Raw genomic sequence first — 12,117 nt, 5'->3', positions numbered from 1 at the left:
AATTTTTTTGTTTATGAGGGGAAAAACAGTTTTGAGTTACTGGATTTTCGACTACTTAGGGAAGGGCTACAAACTGTTTGTGGACAACTTCTACACAAGCCCTTACCCTGTTTACAGAGCTGAAGAAGTGCGATGTGTGGGCTTGTGGCACCATTCGGACCAACAGAGTGGACTTTCCAAAAACAAAGGTGAACAACATGCCTAAGCGGGCTGAGCGGGGTACCATGTGATGGATTCGTGAAGATGGCCTGCTCTTTGTAAAGTGGATGAATACCAGAGAAGTGGTCATGTGCACAACTATCCACAAGTCCTTCAGTGGCAATTACGTCGTCAGGCGTGTGAAGGATGGTAGCGGGGCATGGACCACAAAAAATGGGCACGGGGGCAACAAGGGCATGGGAGGTGTGGACCTGTCAGATGCACTGATAGGATACTACAATGTTGTCCACAAGACCATGAAATGGTACAAGACATTTTTCTATCATTTCATTGACATTGCTGTGGTGAATGCCATCAACCTCCAGAAGGAAATGGCCAAGAGCTGTGGACAGCCCAACATCTCACAGCTCGCCTTCAGGGAACTGCTCATCCAGGAGCTTGCTCGATACAGAAAGTCCACTGTAGCACCTTCTGTTCCCTCTACCTCTGTCCCTTCTGCTCCAACCAATGGTGTTCACCTGTCCAGATTTGTCTCTGCAGGCATGAATGTGCCTCAGGGCAAAAAGGTGCACATTAGGGAGACGTCGTTGTGCCCTTTGTCACAGGAAATGCCCCATCACCTGTTCAGTAAGCGTCTGCTTTACAGTAGAAAGAGACTGCTATGGGCCATGGCACCAGCAGCACAATATTGTGGAGGACTGAGGGTCATCACAATATTGTAAATAGAAACCCTTGTTATTTGTTTATGTTTCATTATTATTATTATGTTATTTTTGGGGGTGTGTTAGAATAGCATTTATGTATGTATGTATGTATGTAGTTATTTCCTTCAAAATGTATCACTGTACCAATTCGGCCACTTGGGTACATTTGTGTGGGACACATGGGTGACTTCATGCTCAATGTCATGTAGCTCGCTCATTTTTAAAGTTATCTGTCTAAAACTGTGCTCAGCTATTGTTGCCATCTTATGTTCTTCATTCAGCATCCTATCTGTAAATTTGGCTGTTCTTGGTCATATTCTTTATCCCCTTACACTGTGTATAAGACAGTAGTTTTGGAATTGTTAGTTAGATTACTTGTTGTTTATCACTGCATTGTCAGAACTAGAAGCACAAGCATTTCGCTACACGCGCATTAACATCTGCTATCCATGTGTATGTGACAAATAAAATTTGATTTGATTTTCAAATGATACCAAAAACATGCATATCCTTGCTTCTGGGCCTGAGCAACAGTGGGTAAGATTAGGGTATATCTTTAGGCGGAAATTGAGAAGAAAGGGGGGTACCCCAAAAAAGTTAACCCTCGCAGGGATGCTGGTCCAGACGGCAACCCAAGCTGCATCTTCAGAGCATGTGCAGACCAGCTGGCTGGAGTGTTTTATGGACATATCCTTATCCCAGTCTGCTGTTTCAAACTCGGTGCCTCTTTGCCTGACATCATGGGAAAATCAAAAGAAATCAGACAATACCTCAGAAAAAAATTGTAGACCTCCACAAGTCTGAGTCAACTTGGGAGCAATTTCCAAACGCCTGAAGGTACCACATTCATCTGTACAAACAACAGTACGCAAGTATAAACACCATGGGACCACGCAGACGTGATACCGCTCAGGAAGGAGACGGGCTCTGTCTCCTGGAGATGAACATACTTTGGAGCGAAAAGTGCAAATCAATCCCAGAACAACAGCAAAGGAACTTGTGAAGATGCTGGAGGAAACAGGTACAAAAGTATCTTTATCCACAGTAAAACGAGTCCTATATCGACATCAGGTTATGCCGCTCAGCAGGGAAGAAGCCACTGCTCCAAAACCGCCATAAAAAAAGCCAGACTACTGTTTGCAACTGCACATGGAGACAATGAATGTACTTTTTGGAGAAATGTCCTCTGGTCTGATGAAACAAAAATAGAGCTGTTTGGCCATAATGACCATCGTTATGTTTGGAGGAAAAAGGGGGAGGCTTGCAAGCTGAGGACCACCATCCCAACCGTGAAGCACGGAGGAGGCAGCATCATGTTGTGGGGGTGCTTTGCTGCAGGAGGAACTGGTGCACTTCACAAAATAGATGGCATCCTGAGAAAGGACAATTATGTGGATATATTGAAGCAACATCTCAAGACATCAGTCAGACAGTTAAAGCTTGGTCCCAAATGGACAATGACCCCAAGCATACTTCCAAAGTTGTGGCAAAATGGCCTAAGGACATCAAAGTCAAGGTATTGGAGTGGCCATCACAAAGCCCTGACCTCAGTCCCATAGAACATTTGTGGGCAGAACTGAAAATTGTGTGCAAGCAAGGAGGCCTACAAACCTGACTCAGTTACACCAGCTCTGTCAGGAGGAATGGGACAAAATTCACCTAACTTATTGTGGAAAGCTTGTGAAAGGCTAACTGAAACATTTGACCCAAGTTAAACAATTTAAAGGCAATGCTACCAAATACTAATTGAGTGTATGTAAACTTCTGACCCACTGGTAATGTGATGAAATAAATTAAAGCTGAAATAAATCATTCTCTCTACTATTATTCTGACATTTCACATTCATAAAATAAAGTGGTGATCTTACCTGACCTAAGACAGGGAAGTGTTATTAGGATTAAATGTCAGGAATTGTGAAAAACTGACTAGGGTCTATTTTTCTCCATTTCCGCCTGACTGACATGCCCAAAGTAAACTGCCCGTTGCTCAGGCCCTGAAGCCAGGATATGTATATAATTGGTACCATTGGAAAGAAAACACCCTGGCATTTATAGAAATGATAAATAATGTAGGAGAAAATCCAAAGATTTTATTTTTTGAGAGCCCATGCTCATCCAATGGATTGAATCGGGACGTAATTAAATATATCTCCCAGTATGCAATTCCTATGGCTTCCACTGGGTGTCAGTAGTCTTTGTTCATGGTTTCAGGCTTGTTTCTTCCAAAACGTGTAAGAAATATGAGTTTTACTCCAAGTCTGAGTTTTACTACAGACTTGGAAATGTGTGTATGCGCGCAATGAAGACGATGACGTGCGCCTGCTAATATCGCTTTCCTATTGAACATACTTCTTTCCGCATGAAATATTATAGTTTGATTACATTTTAGGGTATCTGAGAATTAAATAGAAATGTATTTTGACTTGTTGAAACAAAGTTTAGGGGTACATTTTTTGATTCCTATCTTGGCATTTTGAACGAGTGGATAACTCAAATCGATTGCGCCAGCTAAACTGACTTTTTGGGACATAAAGAAGGATTTTATCGAACAAAAACACACTACATGTTATAGCTGGGACCCTTTGGATGACACATCAGAGGACGATTTTCAAAAAGTAAGTGAATATTTAATTGCTATTTGTGAATTTCTGAAACCTGTGCTGGTGGAAAAATATGTTGATGTGGGACGCCGTCCTCATACAATCATATGGCATGCTTTCGCTCTAAATCGGACAGTGCAGTAGGATTTACAAGCTTTTAACCGATATAAGACACTTGTATGTAATGTTTAATATCCATCATTTTTGTGATTATTTACTTGAATTGCGCACCCTCCAGTTTCACCGGAAGTTGTCCTAGCCTTAAGAAGTTTTAAATGTATTTGGCTAAGCTGTATGTAAACTTCTGACTTCAACAGTATGTGTAACTTATACACACACACACACACACACACACACACACACACACACACACACACACACACACACACACACACACACACACACACACACACACACACACACACACACACACCTACATGTTTACGTTTTTCGATGTATGTAAATTGTATTTTGTATGTAATGTATTTTTTCGTTATGTGTCGGACACCAGTAAGACTAGCTTTCGCTAATGGAGATCCAAATAAATCATATCACATCTATGGTGGTTTACCTAATGTTTTGCGCCACAAACAAATTATATGCCCCATCTGTTTGTAGATGCCATCAGCACAGATATTCCCATTCCATATGGGAGGGAGTTGGTTCCTCAAGCTGCCCTTTAAACATTTATAGAGTGAATGATTACCCATGTCATGATGCGCTGATAGGGTTTGCCACTGTCTGGGCATGATATGTCATATCTTTTAATATAGACTTTAAAAGCAGGTTTCCTGGACAGATTAGGCATAGCCCTTGACCAAAAAGCATACCTAAAAAGGAGAACTGCCTCCTAGAACAAACGTATCTGCTTATAAACAGCCTATGTGGCATCGATATGTGTCAAACATGAATTATGGTGTCAAAATGGATTAAAAACTGTAAATAGATCATTTTGGTCCAAAATGTCAGTCTAGTCCAAAAAAAGATGCCCACTTTGCCAATGATGTTTGTTCTACACAGAGATCTGAATTAGTAGATCATCTTGGCATAGTGAGTCAGTCAGGTAGGGAGAAGTACTCAACTTCAAAACTTCTCTCTATAGCTAAACTATGCAACTCACTACAGCCCTTGTTTTGTATGTGCTGATTGAATGGCAAGGACACACCCAAGAAACACCCACAATAAACCACACCCCAAAGATAACTCTCGTTCCTTATGAAGCCCCGGAGGAAACACATCGGTGAGTGCAGTTAAACTTTAATGGAGAATCTAAACACTCATTCAACAGTGATTTTTAGTCCAGGACTAGTTTAACCCGTAGAAAAAAATATTGAAGTGCTGTAACTACAGTCGACGGGTATTTTGGATGCATTAAACCTGTTAAGTCTACCCCCTACTTTTTCGAACATTCTGATTATTCAAATCGCACAACATTTCAGCGTCCTGCTACTCATGCCAGGAATATAGTATATGCATATGATTAGTATGTGTGGATAGAAAACACTCTGACGTTTCTAAAACTGGTTAAATCACGGCTGTGACTATAACATAACGTGTGTTTCATCGAAAAGCGCAAGAAAAACTGATCACCAAAATCTGGAAAATATATCATTGCGCCACTTGCTTGTATTGTCTATTGGAAAGCAAATTACATGGGGCTGAGATTGCAAGTCCTACAGCTTCCACACGATGTCGCCAGTCTTGTCAATTGCCTGGGCTTTGTTTCTTGGTCAAACGAGTGACAGCCCATTCCTTGCGGCCTCCGACAGGATGTTTTGGCAGAGAAATTTCCGACCATGATTTTATGACGTGGAGCTATTGAATACACATCGCCCGTGATCAATTTGATAGATTATTAACGTTTACTAATACCTAAAGTTGGATTACAAAATTATTTCGAAGTGTTTTGTGAAAGTTTATCGTCGACTATTTTAATTTTTTAAAATTATGTTGCGTTTTAAAACTGTCTTTTTTCCTGGATCACACACTCTTCATAGATCAATATTTAGGGTATATATGGACGGATTTAATCGAAAAAAATACCCAATAGTGATGTTTATGGGACATCTAGGAGTGCCAACAAAGAAGATCGTCAAAGGTAATGAATGCTTTATATTTTATTTCTGCGTTTTGTGTAGCGCCGGCTATGCTAATTATTTTGTTTATGTCCCCTTCAGGCATTTCGGGGTGTAGGATGCTATCAGATAATAGCTTCTCATGCTTTCGCCGAAAAGCATTTTAAAAATCTGACTTGTTGCTTGGATTCACAACGATTGTAGCTTTAATTCAGTACCCTGCATGTGTGTTTTAATGAACGTTTGAGTTTTAACGAGTGCTATTAGCATTTAGCGTAGCGCATTTGCATTTCCAGATGTCTAGATGGGACGCATGTGTGTCGGGTCGACTTAAGAGGTTAATTGCAAAATAACTACAGTGTCACTCCAAAATTATTGCATTAAAAAAAACAGTGTTATTTTGGATGCAGTATTTGCAGAATAGGCCTACTACAGTTATACCGCGCTCTGACTGCAATTTTTTTTCATAATAGGGTAATAATCTTTGTCTGGGAAACTGGCCCTATTTGAGTTGGAATTCCCCCCAACCAAGTAGATCTAACTGTTACATTCTCTCTTTCATCGCCTGTTTTTTCAGTGGTTGCTCTCACTCTCATCGCAGACTTCAGCAATGTGTCCATCCTCACCATACATAGCCATGTATCCAAGCACATTGCCATAGAGACATGGCACTACTTTGCATGTCCTGTTACTGCCCGCCCTATCAGGTCATGGAAAGAGAAAGCGGAGGTCGATGAGGATGATGGCCAGCACTTCACCGAAATGTCAGGATGAGCTAGTGCCGAACAGCAAAGTATAACAAATGGCCTCCCATCCAAAGTATTACCTCTTAATTATTTTCCTAAATAGGAGCAGTTTCTGGGAAAAAAATTGTTGGCGGCTGCGGGTCATTTGTCCTTAGTGTAGATGGAGCACCATCGATCCACTCGGAAAACATAATCTGACAGGGCAGAGACGTAAATAAACCAGGAGCCGGAAGACTGGTCGCATTTCTTAACTCTTGTGTCAAACTTTGAGGACTTGGTTTAGCACTTGATTGAACATCAAAGCGAATGCTGACAAAATCAAACATAACCGTGGAAACTTGGGAAGGTCAGTAGGAGTAGAATTGATGGTGCCTAAAATGGAACAATGTTTGAAATAATTCAGTAAAATAAACTGAAAAGTTGCCAGTTGCATTTTTAAACTGCAGAGTGTGGAACTTTAGTGTAGAACTTATACATAACTTGAACTTCCAAAGGAATGCTGACTAACCTAAACATAAACTTAGGAAGGTCAGTAAGAGCAGAGGAATTGTCGGTGGCTAAAAAGGAATGATGGTCTACTTCTCTAAATGCTTTGGAAAATGTCCTAAAGCAGTCATTTGTACTCTGTAAGTGGGGTTAACTGATTACCCAAAGCCGCATTTGTTCTGGTCATAGTGACATAGGAATCAGAAATTCTACAATGGTTAAGGGGGCAGCGTTTTCACTTTTGGATGAAAGGCGTGCCCAGAGTAAACTGCCTCCTACTCTTTCCCAGATGGGAATATATGCATATTATTATTACTGGTGGATAGAAAACACTCTGAAGTTTCTAAAACTGTTTGAATTATATCTGTGAGTAGAACAGAACTACTCACTACTCATATGGCAGACAAAAACCTGAGAAGAAATCCAAACAGGAAGTGAGAACTCAATTTTGAAAACAGTGCCATTTGATGTCCGTCTTAGTTATGGATGACCATGCACTTCCTAGGGCTTCCACAAGATGTCACCGTCTTTAGATTCTGGTTGTATGATTCTACTATAAAGGAGGGGCTCATAATAGCTCTTTGAGTGGGTGGTCTAACAATTAAATTCTCCGGTTGGAACCTTATTGCTGATTAATGTTTAAAACATCCTAAATATGGATTGCATACATCATTTGACTTGTTTCTACGACCTGTAATGGAACGTTTTGAGTTTTTGTCTGGAGGAATTGCTCGTGCTTTTTGAGGATTGAATGCTAGGCTGAACATGCTAACAACAAGTAGCTAAATGGGCTTTTTGGAACTTTATGGACCAAATCAGTCATTTATTGTCGAACTGGGATTCCTGGAACTGCCTTCTGATGAAGATATTCAAAGGTAAGTGAATATTTATAGTGTTTTTTGTAGCTTCTGGTGACGCCAAAATGGCGGCTATTTCTTTGGGTTCTAAGCGCCGTTCTCAGTTTATTCTTTTTCCGTAACATTTTTTTTTTAAATCTGACACAGCGGTTGTATAGAGGATACGTTTATCTTTAATTCTGTGAATAACACTTGCATATTTTATCAATGTTTATTGTGAGTATTTCTGCAAAATCACAGGATGTTTTGGAATCAAAAGTAAACTGAGCTTTTCTATATATATATATATATACACACATTATCGAACAAAACACACAATACATGTATAACATGATGTCCTATGAGTGTCATCTGATGGAGATAATCAAAGGTTAGTTTTTATCTATATTTATGCTTTTGTGACTGTGAAAAATCGCTGTGTGTGTTTTTGAATTTGGTGGTCATCTAACATAAATATATGATGGGTAGATTAACAAGATGTTTATCTTTCATTTGCTGTTTTTGGACTTGTTAACCTGTTAGTCCTATAGGGGCAGTATTTCATTTTTGGATAAAAAGACGTGCCCGTTTTAAGAGCAATATTTTGTCACGAAAAGATGCTCGACTATGCTTGGAATTGATAGTTTTGGAAAGAAGACACTCTTACGTTTCCAGAACTGCAAAGATTTTCACTGTGAGTGCCCTAGAACAAATGCTTCAGGCAAAACCAAGATGTTTGACCGACCAGGAAATGAACAGGATTTCTGAGGCTACGTTTTCCATGATAGCCTTATATGGCTGTGAATGCGACAGGAATGAATGGACACTTTCTCTTGTTTCCCCAAGGTGTCTGCAGCATTGTGACGTATTTGTAGGCATATCATTGGAAGATTGACCGTAAGAGACTACAATTGCCAAGTGTCCCGCACGGTGTCTGAGTGGAAATTGGTGCGCAAAAGTCAGCTACCAGTATTTTTCCATCCGAATCAGAGAAGAATGCAGGCTTCCAGGGACGGCATTTCAATGAAGAGATATATGACAAAACACATTGAGGATTGATTCAAACAACGTTTTCCATGTTTCAGTCGATATTATGGAGTTCATTCGGAAAAAGTTCGACGTGTAGGTGACTGAATTTTCGGTTAGTTTCGGTAGCCAAATGCATAGTAACAAACGGAACGTTGTGTCCTACACAAGAATCTTTCAGGAAAAACTGGACATCTGCTATGTAACTGAGAGTCTCCTCATTGAAACATCTGAAGTTCTTCAAAGGTAAATTATTTTATTTGATCCCTTTGCTGGTTTTTGTGAATATGTTGCGTGCTAAATGCTAATGCTAAATGCTAAGCTAGCTATCACCACTCTTACACAAATTATTGATTTTCTCTGGTTCTAAAGCATATTTTGAAAATCTGAGACGACAGGATTGTTAAGAAAATGATAAGCTTGAGAGCAGGCATATTTATTTCATTTCATTTGCGATTTTTAGAAATCGCTAACGTTGCGTTATGGTAATGAGCTTGAGGCTGTAGTAACGCGACCGCATGCGGGGTGGGGCGGACTATGAGGTTAATGTGTGAAAGTTAAATATTTCTAAAGAAAAAAAAATCAGCTGAATGGTAGGGGGTGTTCCCTTTAGGGAACTCCTTGTGCCCCCTAGCCCCAACAGGTTTTAAATGTATGTATTTTACTTATTGCATAATCTTGCACATCTCCAAACTATTATGTGTATGTATGATCGGCTTTGAAAAGCCAACTGACATTTACTCCTGAACCTGTTGCACCCTAGACAACTACTGTGATTATTATTATTTGACCATGTTGGTCACTTATAAACATCTTGGCCATGTTCTGTTATAATCTCCAACCGGCACAGCCAGAAGCAGAGTGGCCACCCCTCATAGCCTTGTTCCTCTGTCACGAATTCCGTTTCCAGAGTCTGTTTTTTGCCTGTGTTCTGTCCTGGAGTGTTTTTTCCGGCGTCCTGGAACGCACCCTGTCTGGTTGCCGGGCAATGTAGCCAGTTGGGAGTTCTGATTACCCGCGCCTGTATCCCATCAGCTGTCTGCACACCTGGTCCTGATCATCATCTCTCCTCTTCATAAGCCCGGACCTGACATCCATTCCCTGCCGGATCGTTAGCCATGAACAGTATGTTGTGCCATAGTATCAGCCTCAAGTTGGATAGAATTTGTTTTGTTTTTTACGTATTGCTTGCCTTAAACTTACCTCCGTTTGTTCTGTCTTCAGTTACTCACCCGGATCATTTACCTCATTCCCGCCTGGCCGTCGGAGGATTCCGATACCCCATTGGATCCACCTATTTACTCCCATCAACTCACCACCGCTGCCCGCTACGCCACCTGGATATGTCTACCCATTCACATTCACTTGTAAATAAATACTCACCTTCTTCCTACTCTCCTTGTCCTGGTCTGCTTCTGGGTTCGATTTTGAAAGAACATGACAGAACGATCCGGCCAAGGATGAACCCAGAGGACCTGGACTCCGTTTGCCATGCCATTACCCAGCAGGGGAAGACATTGGGACAACACAAGACGGCGCTACAGGAGATAGCGGGTTCAATCCAGAACTTATCTGCTAGCTTGACACAAATCCAGGATCAGCTCAGTTTGCCGGCGATTCATTCACCACCTGTTTCACCCATCTCACCTGCCGTGTCTGGTGCGGTTTCCTTCCGTGAAGGTGCCGTTCGTTTCTTATGCAGTGTGGGTTAGTGTTTGATCTGCAGCCCCATTCTTACGCCACTGACAAGGCTAGGATAGCCTTTGTTATTGAACTGCTGCGTGGAAGAGCTCTGGAATGGGCTTCAGCCGTTTGGGAATGACAGAAGACCTGCATGGCTTCATACCAGGAGTTCACGGGAGAGATGAGAAAGCTTTTTGACCATCCAGTCCGAGGTAAGGACGCAGCTAAACGTTTGTTCACTCTTCGCCAAGGAGCTCGCAGTGTGGCAGACTTTATGATCGAGTTCAGGACATTGTCTGTGGAGAGTGGTTGGAATGAGGAGTCACTACAAGCGGCTTTTTACCAGGGGTTGTCGGAGCAACTCAAGGACGAGCTGATATCCTATCCAGAGCCTAGTGACCTAGACAGCTTGGTCACTTTATCTATTCGGGTAGATAATAGAGTCCGAGAGAGAAGGAGGGAGAAGCAGTGGGGCCCATCCAATCAATCAGCAACTCGGTTACCATTCGGTTCAGGAAGTGAACCAGAACGTATTGATCGTTATTCCCCACACGGGATTAGTGGAGGGGTCTTGCCACCAGATCTGGAACCAATGCAAGTGGGGCGACACGGGCTAACTAAGGAGGAGCGCCAACGTAGACGTGAGACCAACAGCTGTCTCTACTGTGGTAGCTCGGGACATTACATCTCCGCTTGTCCACAGCGCCAGTTGAACTGCCCGGCTCGCTACTTTTGGGAGGAATTTTAGCGAGCCAGTTTCAACCTCTCAAAGATCCTGTCAGACTCCGTTTTCCTGCAACCCTTATGAATAAGGATCAGGGCTTAGAGATGAACGCTTTTATCGATTCAGGTGCCGATGGCAGCTTTATTGATGCCGACTTGGTGGAACAGCTGGGGCTTTCCAAGGAGCAATTGCCGGAAGCCATTGAAGCAACCACTCTGAACGGCAGTAGTCTGGCACGGATCATTATGAGGACTGAACCGGTTAAGATGTTGTTGTCGGGGAATCATTCAGAGTTTATCTCCTTCTTCATTCTGTCCTCGCCCCATGTTCCTCTGGTTCTTGGTTACCCCTGGCTGAAGGAACACAATCCCTTGTTTGATTGGGTGACGGGTAAGGTAACTAGTTGGAGCATTGATTGTCATGCTAACTGCCTTAGGACTGCCTGTTCTCCTGCCGTTTCCAGTCAGGTCAGTGACTCTGCTCCTCCTGATTTGTGCCTGGTTCCAGAAACATATCACGAGTTGGGTGAAGTATTCAGTAAACAGAAGGCTCTGTCCCTTCCTCCCCACCGACTTTATGACTGTGCGATTAAGCTGTTTCCTGGAGCTGCCTTTCCCAAGGGACGGTTATACAGTATCTCTCGACCTGAACGTGAGGCCTTGGAGACCTACATCAAGGAGTCTCTAGCTGCAGGTCTCATTCGGCCCTCGTCATCACCTCTGGGAGCAGGATTTTTTTTTGTGAGCAAGAAGGATGGCTCTCTTCGACCGTGTATTGATTATCGGGGTTTGAATGATATTACGGTCAAGAACAAGTATCCCCTGCCCTTGATGAGCTCGGCTTTCGATTCTTTACAGGGTGCTACGGTTTTTACGAAGCTTGATTTACGTAATGCTTATCATTTGGTTCGGATCAAAGAGGGGGACGAGTGGTTGACTGGGTTCAATACTCCGATGGGACATTTCGAGTACCAGGTGATGCCGTTTAGACTGACCAACGCTCCTGCTGTGTTCCAAAGTATGGTGAATGACGTTCTGAGAGATATGATTGGTATTTTTGTGTTCGTTTACCTGGATGA

General features: G+C 42.2%; 1 protein-coding gene across 1 annotated transcript in view; it reads right to left on the bottom strand.

Moving 5' to 3' along the window:
• The window catches only part of alk (ALK receptor tyrosine kinase), a 738,611-nt gene that overhangs the window by 376,946 nt on the left and 349,548 nt on the right, over positions 1-12,117 (bottom strand). The gene's annotated exons all lie outside the window — the stretch shown is intronic.

The sequence above is a fragment of the Oncorhynchus keta genome, chromosome 2 (genome assembly GCF_023373465.1).
Source record: "Oncorhynchus keta strain PuntledgeMale-10-30-2019 chromosome 2, Oket_V2, whole genome shotgun sequence".
Classification (NCBI taxonomy): Eukaryota; Metazoa; Chordata; class Actinopteri; order Salmoniformes; family Salmonidae; genus Oncorhynchus; species Oncorhynchus keta.
This window is presented reverse-complemented; position numbering and strand designations above follow the sequence as displayed.